The following is an 11229-nucleotide window of genomic DNA, read 5'->3' on the forward strand; positions in this document are numbered from 1 at the left end:
GTAATCACAGGATTAGGTTGGTATTATCATGCCCGGGGATATTGCATTTTTATTACTGACAAATGCTATGACCTTTATGCAACACTCACTGTTATTTTACTCACTGTTTGGAAGTAGTGTTGGGTCTATATTTTAGACCAGGTGAACTTAATTAAAAAGAAGAAAGAGGTCCAGTTGAGCAAAATGTGTTCACATCCGGAACATCATAATTAATGGCTTGCTTACATCAAAATTTGGTACCAAATAGCCCCCCCAAAGTTGCCCAGATAAAACTAAAACTACTGTAAATCCCCACAAAATTGCACAGGTTGTAATACAACTACCATACATCCTCAAATGTTGCGCTGGTTAAACTAAAACTACTGTAAAGCCCCATAAAATTGTACAGATTAAACTAAAACGACCCTAAATTCCCCAGAAGTGTCACCAGTAAAATGAAAACTACTGTAAATCCTTCAAAGTTGTGCAGCTTAAACTAAAACGACAATATATTACCCAACAGTGTTACCAGTTAAACTAATCCTACTGAGAATACCCCCAAATTGTGCAGGTTAAACTATTATTACTGTAAACCCCTCAGGTTGTGCGGGTTATAAATAAAACTTGTATAATGTTGGGCCAGTTAATCTAAATTTAGCGTACATTCCCAGGTTAAACTACTGTAAACTTGCCATTAATTCCCGAAAATGTTGAGGCTGTTGCCTACATTACCCTAAAGCTACTGTAAATCACTTCATTAATTGTGTCGGTTAAACTAAAAGTACTCTACACGCCCCCCACCCAGGATCAGGAATAGGGTCGGAGTTCGCCTAGTCAGAAAGGCTCCATTTGACTTTCCTGCTCTGACAATTTCCCAATAAATCATGTGTTTTCACATCAGGCCCTTTGTCATATGAAACAAAAATAGCTATTCTGGGGTTGTCGTATCTTCCGGGAAGGGTTGTTCTCTGCGGGACAGACAAAGGTCCATGGCTGCAGAGTTGAGTAGTGATAAAGGTTCCTCTCATTGACAAAGGCCAAAGAAACACATTCAGAGTTACATACACTTTCATGCTGCCCTACAGGCAAATTGGTGGACCAGTAATGCTATGATTGGTAAAAACAGTCAGTATTTCTTCACTCCCAAAACAAGTTTGCACTATTCTTCAAGCATTGTTCACCTGCAAGCATGAAATGTTCTTCTCTCAAAGTCATTGCCCCCACCCCACCCCCCGTTCAACAACCCCCTGACACGCAATGTAGTATTACCAAATGTTTCTGTCTCCGCTGGCAGCTGTGTCAACACCCACAGGCCCCCAGCCTTAAACAAACATCCGCACAGCTATTGTACACCAGTGCCACTCCCGTCGCTCAGCTAAGGCTACAATGACGACTCTATAAATGTTGGCAGTCCGTCCCCCGAGCAGCATTGATATTTTGTACCAATCAATCCGGAGCAGATTGCAATGCATGGCAGGCGACACTTCAGCATTAATTGTTGCCGGGCAGACTTGGCCAGAAAGGAAGGGCAGGGACCAGGCGTGTGCTCTTTGGGAGGTCACGGTCGTTTCGCTGCCAGATCAGCCCGATTGGCGGCTCATTAGCTGGTTCAGCGTAAACATCAGAAAACAGGGATTTCCTCTCGTTTACATTCACTGGAACTAATGTGAAGTTGGTATCAGTTGTCCCAATAAATTCTTGGAACGCGCTAACTCACTGAATGTCAAACTAATCCTTTTTTCTTTTTGGGTCATTGCCTGCTTTGCTACATTTGAGGCTTTCATTGCTAAAATAATTGATATTGCAGACTCTTTCCAGAGCAGCATAAGTAAGCTCGGAGAACTTGTGTGGATGTTATTGTAGCTGTCAGGCTTTGTTTACCTTTCATTTCAACATTTTCCTGTCTCTCATTCCTTAGTTTTGTGTGTTTTCCCTTCACCCCGGCTGTTGTTTTGTGTCATAACAAAGTGAGTTATGTTCCCGTTAGTCCAATAGTTTTCTCTCATCCTTTCCTCTTGTGCTTGATTTGGCTGTTTATGTTCCACTCCATTATTCCCCTGGCCTTGCTATGTGCGAGGCCTGCTATTTCGCTCAGGGTGACGCGGGTTTCTGCCTGCCTTGGGCACAGCGTATGCTCGGGGAAGTGCGCGAGGACACGTGCGCTGGTAGTGTGGCGTCAGAGGCATATGCTGCTGATGCAGGTCGGGGGGAATTGTGACGTGTGCAAGTGGCGTCTTGACACATTTCGGGTTTGCCGTCGCCTCGGTGTATGCAGATTGTACAAGGGGGAGTGTTGTGTTGACAGCTAGACAGCAGGCTTCAGACTGGAGAGGAAAATCAACGTGCCAGTGAGGGCTAAAACAACCAGCAATCTGTCTGCCTCAGTCTATACACGTTTGCCGGCAAATATTCCTGTCCTTCCTTATTTACTGCGACTCGTAACTGCGGTCTACTACTACGTCAACTGACATAATGCATTTCCCAGTGAAGTCATTCTCAAACCTTTTCCTTAAAAAGTCCACTACTAAAAATACATAAATATATAGCTGCAGCAAACATTATCGAGACACACGACAAAGCAACGCAGAAATGCATTTTTTTCTGCCAATTTTGTGTAGCTGAAATGAATGAAATCCAGTCATGCATAGAGCTATGTGGATTTTACATTGTAGAAGAAGATGGGCCGAAGCTGAAAAGTATTAGAACGGCGAGGCTGATTCCTTTTTGATGTCAAATGAGGAATCTGAGACGACCGGTAAACAGTTAGCTACAGGTTCCCGATCACGTCTATTAGCCCAAACAACAATGCTATGGTGCTCTATTGATGTTTTGTTTTTTTCACAATCCATAAAAAGCCTCAAATCTATGATCAAACCAAGTCCACTACTACAGCCCTTCCAAAACTTTACAAACTTCATTAGAATCATACCCTCGGATCAGCGATACTCAAAGTGCAGCAATAGTAGCACTAGTGGTACGCGGGTTACCTCCTGTGGTACACGAAAGAATCACTACATTAAATGTTCAAACTGCATAATGTTACAGTGGCTTCAATGATTTTTTTAAAGCCAGTATAGTTAAGTACAGTTCAGTTGTGTTTACCTTTTAAGAAGAAAACATTTGCATTTAATCATTTATAAAGGTAAAAAATGTATCGACCGTTTATGTGCAATACTTTTTAATTGAATTACTATTTTAGTACAGTTCTTCATTTCTTATATTACCGGTAAGTGCAGTGTTAATGCCATTTCACACTGCACTTGGTTTTCTTGGTGTTTACTGCGGGGTAGCACGCAAGGACGACAGTGCCCCGGTACAAGCGTGCCCATATTTGGAAGTGTTTGCAGAGCTGCCAACCACGAAGTAACAGGGTGGCTTTTCCCCCTGGTTGGTCTAATGCTGTTAGGACTCTGAAATCACTCTGGCAGCCCCTTTCCCGTTGGATGCGCCTTCTGACGTCAAATTGAACATATTTTTAATTCGAGGGGTATGTCGCGTTGCAGCAACCCCAGCCCACCTTGCGCATTGCTAAGTATAATGTGAAAAGGCTTTTAATGTTCAAAGACCAAGAGGAAGGTCAAAGAAGAGATGGAAAGATAATGTACATCAGGATTTTCTCCAATTCTAAGTAAGGGCAGAGTATGCTCAAAACAGGATTTCCTGGAGGTTAAAAACGAGGGCAGCTGACCCTGCCGTTTAGTGGGAGAAGGTGTTGGAAAAGAAAAAAAAATAAGTTCATGTTTAAAATGTGCATAATGTTAAAGTGACTAACAAAAATATACAATGCAAAACAACCCTCTGGCTAGTTTTTGACCAACTCTTGGGTCTACCACTGTATTTTATTATGTTTGTTAACTATCCATCCATCCATCCATTATCCTCACAAGGGTCGCGGGAGCGCTGGAGCCTATCCCAGCTATCATCGGGCAGGAGGCGGGGTACTACCCTGAACTGGTTGCCTGCTAATCGCAGGGCACATAGAAACAAACAACCATTCGCACTCACATTCACAAACCCGCGACCTGAACGAGGACAAGCGCTGATAATACATTCAGTGTTTACCCACTGTATGGCAGATTTTTAAGTGATTGTTTATTATGGGTTTTTACAGTATACAGTACAGGCAAATCCGAAGTTAGCATATTTAAGCACAAGAAGAAGCGGTAAAGAAGGTCCCCAACTAGTTATGGTCATTGTTCCCGCGGAGTAAAAAATATAGTATTGTCTAATGCTTTGTTTGTATGTGTTGCTGCTCTGTGTGTGTTAATGTAACAGTTGTTTGAAGGTTTTTAATAAAATCTAATTTCTATGGCATTTCACTTTATGTTAGCATTAAGCTGTTGTTTTATATTCTCTGTCTATGAAATGGATTTTCACTCATTGTGGTAGGTCTGAAATGAATCTGTGATAAACGAGTTCACTATTCACTGTATTAGATTGTGAATATAAGTTGCCGAACACAAACAGACCAATATAGAATTCATTTTAGATAAAACACTTGGTGGAAAAAGGAGAATTGTTAATTGGCTGGTGATGCAAGCATCCAACAGAAAGTTGCAAAGAATGCGCCTTAGATAAGCTCTTGTGTTGAAAATGCACCAGAGCAGACAGCAACAGTAAGGGAAGCGTCCCCGTCGCGAGAGCGCACGCTGCCCTTTATGTGGGGTTCAAAAGAGAAAGAAGTGCTGACCACATCGACCAGAGGCCTTTAACTCACGACGCCAGCACTTTCCTTCACACCTGACCTTCGTATTAGGTCAGCTGTCAACGGATGTCTGAAGCTCTTCAATGAAAAAAAAAAAAAGAAACAGACAAAAGAAGATAAGACAGAGTTATAGTATAGCCTGCAGAGCAAAAGCTTGAAGTGGGAAAAGAAAATCAATCGAGATGTTTGCCGTCATATTATTTATATTGCTATATTGGCATAAATACCCAATTTCCCCTCCAAGATGATAATTAGCATAATACATAAAATGAAAAATATAGATTTTCAAAGGTCCTTCGAAAATACAATTATGCCAGTTTCACAGCATTTGCAGCCTTAATCAGTTCAGAGTGATTTTGTTCTCAGTGACGGAAAATCAATCATGATAAGTCTCCGTTTTGGTTGTTCATTTAACAATATGTTTATTATTGTGGTTGGAGTTTGCAGTGGTCTGGAACTGCATCTGCAATTGCTGCTTCTAATATCTTAGTCATTTGGCTGATACTGCCAACAGTTCTCAGTATGATACAGTGCAGTTACAACTTACAACTGCATTCATTTATTTGTTTAATTTATGCCTCAAATTCAGCAGACAGGATTTTTATTATAGTTTTTTGTATTGTGTGCCATTCAATTACAAGAAACAGTCCAATTATTAATCATCAGGTTTTTTTTTGGGAAATAAATTCACTCTTTTCCTCTGAGGTGTCGCAATTTAAAGGCATAATTACTGTATACTATCTGCAAACCACAAATTTCAAATCTTGGCCCCGGCCTTCCTATGTGTTTGCATGTTGTCCCCTTGTTTGCGTTGGTTTTTCTCCGTGTAGCCCAACTTCCTCCCCACATCCCCAAAATATGCATGTTAGACCCTAATTGTCCATAGGTGTGAATGATTGTTAGTATGGATGGGCCCTGCGATTGCCCAAAGTCATCTGGGATCGGCTGCAGCTCGCCCATGACCCAAATGAGGACAACCGCTATAAAAACAAAACAAAACAAAACAAAAAATGGATGGATAGATGGAATTATGTTGTCCCATTGACGAGAATTCAAGGACATGTAAACAAGGGTCTTCTTTTATTTATGTATTTTATTTTTTTTAACCAAGAATACAAGAAAAACAACATTATTTGAGCCTAAACAGTCCTCTTGATCATGCTGTTCACATTTTGACATTATTAGACCAAGATGACGTGTAATTGGTCAACATTGCCTCCCCATTGTGATGCGTCAAGCAAGATATTCTCAGAGGAAAGTGGCCACTAAGCTTAAAGTAGGGTTTGAAAGATGAAAGCCTTTTTATAGTCGACTATAATGTAATGAAAGTCGAGTCGAAGTCAATGAACCAATGGCATCATTGATATTTTTACAGCACAACCTTTTTTTTTTTTTTTTTTTTTTTATGCCACAGACTGGTTTCACATAAAGACATTTCAGTTAAGTTCTTTTTTTTTAATATTAAGAATTGAAGCGTTACGCGTCGTAGTAAAGACGACTAATCGACTCAACGGTTAGAGCCCCTGCCCTGAGTGTTGCAGTATCATCAGCAGGTTGCAACAGTTACAGGGAAACGAGAAGAGTCACCAAAAGGCATAGAAGTGGGCGTCCTTGGAATTGTGTAGGTAGATTCATGGTTGAAATACCTGTTGTGGATTTTGCTGTTCAGCTCCCTTTTAGAGAGAAGCAAGTTGTGCCAAAAGTCCTGAAACAATCAACAGTTGGTCACATGCATTCAGAAGTTTAGAAAAGGTCAAATGAAGTGCACCTGTAGATGTTATAGTTCGTCTTGGGTTCATCACAGGCGCAGCTCAATAAATTAGAATATCACAGAAAAACTACTTATTTACGTGGTTCAATTGAAACAGTGAAACCCATGTTATATAAATTCACTAGGCATAGTGAAATATTGAATTCAATTTTTTTAATGTTATTGTTTTGATGGTTTTAGCTGACAGCGAGTGAAATCCCCCAAATTCACTGTCTTGGGAAATTAGAATATTACATAAAAAAACAAGAAACATTATTTCTATGACAATATATAAATTAGGTCAGAATCGGCCATCTGAAATGTACGTTGAGCAATACTTTATGCAGGCAATATTTGGTCAGCGCTCCTTTGGCACGAATTATGGAGATTTGGAGATCATTTTTTTTCCATGACACAGTATTCTAATTTATTGAGATGCACCTGAATATATATATGTTCAATTGTTTTGTCATATTTTTTTTCATCCATTTAGTATGGCCCTCAGACAACTTCATAAAAATTGAAACAGCCCGGTAGAAAAAAGTTTCCCTGTGCTTATATTAGACTTGCACTGTCGCACTTAATTCTGTGACGTTGAAGGCACCACACTGCTTTGACACAACTGACCCTTCTCACATTTTTGCATTGACTAAACATTGGCCCAGTGCTCATTTCCACCACTACTCTATGTATGTACTGTATGTGTCTGCTCATGTACTTTACTCACCCCAGTTTCCTTGAAGTGGCAATGGAAACGCTGCGCAGCGCATTCTTCCGTGACACTTTTTTAGCCAAATGCGCAAGCCAGCGCTCTTATTCTTCGGTCTCCGCGTGAAGTTTACAGTGTGGGCAGAGGCTGATGAATACAACGGAGAGCAGCGAGGGGGAGTTGGGGGATGGAGGAGCCAGTGCGTGGGTGAGCACAGGACTGGAGATAAGGGGAGAGTGGAGGGTTAAGTTGGTGCCTACACAGGGCTCTATCCCACAGCCTCTCTCCCGTCTCCCACGCTGGGCCCCATCTAACCTGGCCTAGCTGCTGTTTAAAGTCCCTCTCCCTGAAGATATGCAGGTCTGTGGAATGAAATGCTTTTAAAACTAGCTCATCACACAAGCCTTCAGACAAGATTTTTTGGGGGTCTTTCATCTCCTGTGCAGCTTCTGCTCAGCTCTGTTTGACTCTGTTCCTCTTCATTTTTTATTTACACCACTACTTCTCCAGTGCTTCCATAGTTACCTAATATCTTTTTTGGCGGACATGTTAGTATAGTGTAGTATTGAGTCAAAATACTACTCACTGGATATAGTATGAACATTTCAACATTGGGATGTTGAAATGTTTGGTATTATTTGGAGCAGGGATAACTGTCAAAAGTGTTAGGTTTCATAATTACACTTTTACAATATGTTTCGCCCAAGATAGATTTTTTTTCCAGAAAATAAAAAGGTTAGTGTTTTTTCGCTATAAAATAACAATTTTAACTCAGAAATAAACAATTTAATAATAATAATAATAATAATGTTACCCAAAATGCGCATCAGTTACTTGGAGGTAAACTCAACAATCTTGGAGTAGCTATTTACTTTTAATTATTTCATGTTTTTTATTATGAATTCCTTGAACATTGGCTTGTGTTTTACTTACAATACAATACCTTTGTGCTTCCTTAGCCAACTGTACACTTATATGATTTATTTTTTGGTTGTTAGTGGAAGTTACGGAGCATCTTTGTCGCAAGCGCATCTACATGCGCACTTCCAGTGATTTTTTTAAAATTGTATTTTAATTAAATTGTCATCATATCATGAGAGTTTATTTTCAAGGGTAAAGTTGTAAGATGAGTTTTAAATTATATAAGTGCTTGGGGACCATAGTTTGTATAATACAATATGCTTTGAACTATTAATTTAGGCAATTACGAACATTATAGGTGCAGTGTCAATTCCACAGGGGTTTTCACTATCCGCTTAGAATTACAGGTGTTTACTGTATCTACTCGCCATTACATTTGATGATGCATGGAGAGGGAAGAATTACTGTTTGATGGAGGTGAGTCATTTCACATTAACACTAAAGCTTTTTTCGTTATTATTGTAGCCATATTGTACTGAGACAGCACCGTAGACGCATGTGCCACTTCCTTTTGCTATGTCATCACATGTAGCACATTGAAATAGTTGTTAGCACATCAGCCTCACAGTGCCTTTATGGACCGTACTTTGTGCACTACAACAAGAAGGAAGAAAATATGAGGAAATACGATCTCGGGCAAACTAAGCAATCTCTAATATTCAATATCTATAATGTATTCCACATTTTTGATTCCTAATAAAATTAGCAGTTGTAAATTGTTGGTCCTGTTTGGCTTTTGTGCACCAATTGTGCACTAGTGATCGAGGTCAGGGTTAAATGATTCACTTTTGTCCAGATTTGAAATGACTCACCGCAGATGGCTTTACATCGCGGAGAGAAAGTCACCACCGAGTGCCGTTGAAAAAAAAGAGGAAAAAAATGCTACCAAATGCCAAGAGCAGTGACAAAGCATCACCGCATGACAAGATGGGAGGAGAACGGGCTGACAAGAAAGCTCAATAGGTGGATAAACACCTTCATGTAAATGAGTCAGATATTCTGATCCACGGGCTGGATGAGCAGATTAATGGTATTGATGAATCCTAATTAGTGTCACGCCTAATCAAACGATGAATGCGGGCTGTGGTTAAGGAGGCAGTGTGTGCCTAAATAGACCCCAAGGGTCTATAATACAATAATAGCCTGTGAGTCACCCTTGCAATGAGAAGGAGGCCGAGGAAGTCAGAGTGCAACAGACTGAAAATGACAAGAACGACAAGAAGAAAAATAAATTGCTCCGCTGTGACTCGCCTGCATGCACGGATCCCCCCTCAATGTTTTCACACCTCCAATTTGAAGCAGCGATGGGATTAGTTGGTGGGATTGTTGGTTTACATTGTGCGCTGACAGGATAGGCAGTCAAATCCCTTTTTCAGCCACCACTACTTATCCATGTCCCCGTGTTGTCTCTTTAAGGCACAAGCGCCTCGATCTACATGCATGTAATCTAGGAGACAAGGAAGAGTGAAAGGAGAATTCCATGTGGATGAAGGCAGTAGAAATGGGATGACGGGGAGAAGAATGGGCAGAGGTGGAAGGCAGGAGAGAGGGGGGAAAAACAGGGTTTAAAAAAATGAGTTGAACTTGGCTCCATAGTAGCTTCTCGCTAAAAGTGGGGTTTATGTTTGACATCGGCATATGAATTATTCAGCCTCAACTTCATGTCTGAATTATTGATATCTTTAAAAAAAAAAAAAACACAAAGGCGTGCAGGAAGCATGATGCAAGATGGAGAAAAGAATATCGATTTCATCATTATGTACTGTTTTCTTGCAAAGTGAGATATTCACCAACTGAAAATTGTGACATATAATCAGATATAAAACAGTTGGTTAGTACTGCGAAAGATAAGTTTGTGTTTGACTGCTTGTGACCTGAATGAGCTCTTCAGTTGCCTCACCCACCACTTTATATGTGTACATGAGTTCCGAGATTGTATTTCCACAGTTTTCATAGGAATTGTTTTTTTGTTTTTTGTTTTTTGTGTAGCAGGCGTGTGATCAGTTAACACAGTGAGCTGTTCACCCCAGCGAGTGACTGGCGACAGGCCACTGTATTCTCTGTGAGTGGGTTTAATATTGAATTTTAATAAAGCTATTAGTAGTGTAGTTGTTCACATAGTTGACCTTAACGCAGCTGGTATTGGATCAATTCACACTAGCTGCCATTCATAATCGCCCTATGATTGACTGATGATCATTCCAGGGTGTGGAGTCGGCATCTGGGTTTAATTTGTTATGAAAACGTGATTGGCAGTATAGTGGTTTTTATAGCTGATTTATGTGGAGCTGGCACTAGATCAATACGTACTGTTCCATTTTAGTGGCCCACTTGATTTGCCTGCGGGTTTAGTTTGTGATGAAAGCAGCCGTTGATGGTGTAGTGGTTCACATACTGTAGATGACCTTTGTGCAGCTGGCATGTGCGTAGGGCAGCTTTTAGTCCATATTTGGTTGTGGTTTGTAACGGTAAACATTTTGACAAAAACTAAATTCGTAGTGTAGTTGTTCAAATAGATGACATTTGTGCGTCTGGGATATGGGATAATTTGATTTCATGACAGCTGACTTTTGTGCAGCTCGCATCGGATCGATTACCGCTTAGTAGTAAGCTGTTCACATCGCACTCGTCCAATAGTCTTCACTGAAGAAAAAGTCATTGTTTAGCGGTTCACATAGTTGACCACCAGGATAGAGCAGCTGTACCTAATATTGCGGATTTCATACAGGCTATATGTAGCATGCTAACATCCTATGTCAGCATTTTAATTCTACTTAAAGCCCCGCAGGGATGTACTGTAATATAATATTAATGCTGCTGCTCTGATGAATAAACAGAACAAAAGATGTGCTAGTTTATATTTTTATTTTACCTGTCATCCATATGTTCTCTTTAATATCATTTAGCAGCTCCTCTCTTTGTGGATTGTAGCGTATGTCCACAGCCCCCCCCCCCCCCCCCCCACACACACAAACAAATAAACAAGTACATTTATATTCTCTTGTTTTTGGGTATGCGCTTCAATTGCATCCCATCTTCGGCGTGAAAGTGCTGCACTTCGGCTTGGAGAGATTCCGTGGTATATGGCATTGAGACCTAGCAACGGAGCATAAAAGGGTATTTTTGTTGGCTGAATAGACGGCTTGATAGAAGGACGGATGATGT

This window comes from Phyllopteryx taeniolatus, chromosome 7 (genome assembly GCF_024500385.1).
Source record: "Phyllopteryx taeniolatus isolate TA_2022b chromosome 7, UOR_Ptae_1.2, whole genome shotgun sequence".
Classification (NCBI taxonomy): domain Eukaryota; kingdom Metazoa; phylum Chordata; class Actinopteri; order Syngnathiformes; family Syngnathidae; genus Phyllopteryx; species Phyllopteryx taeniolatus.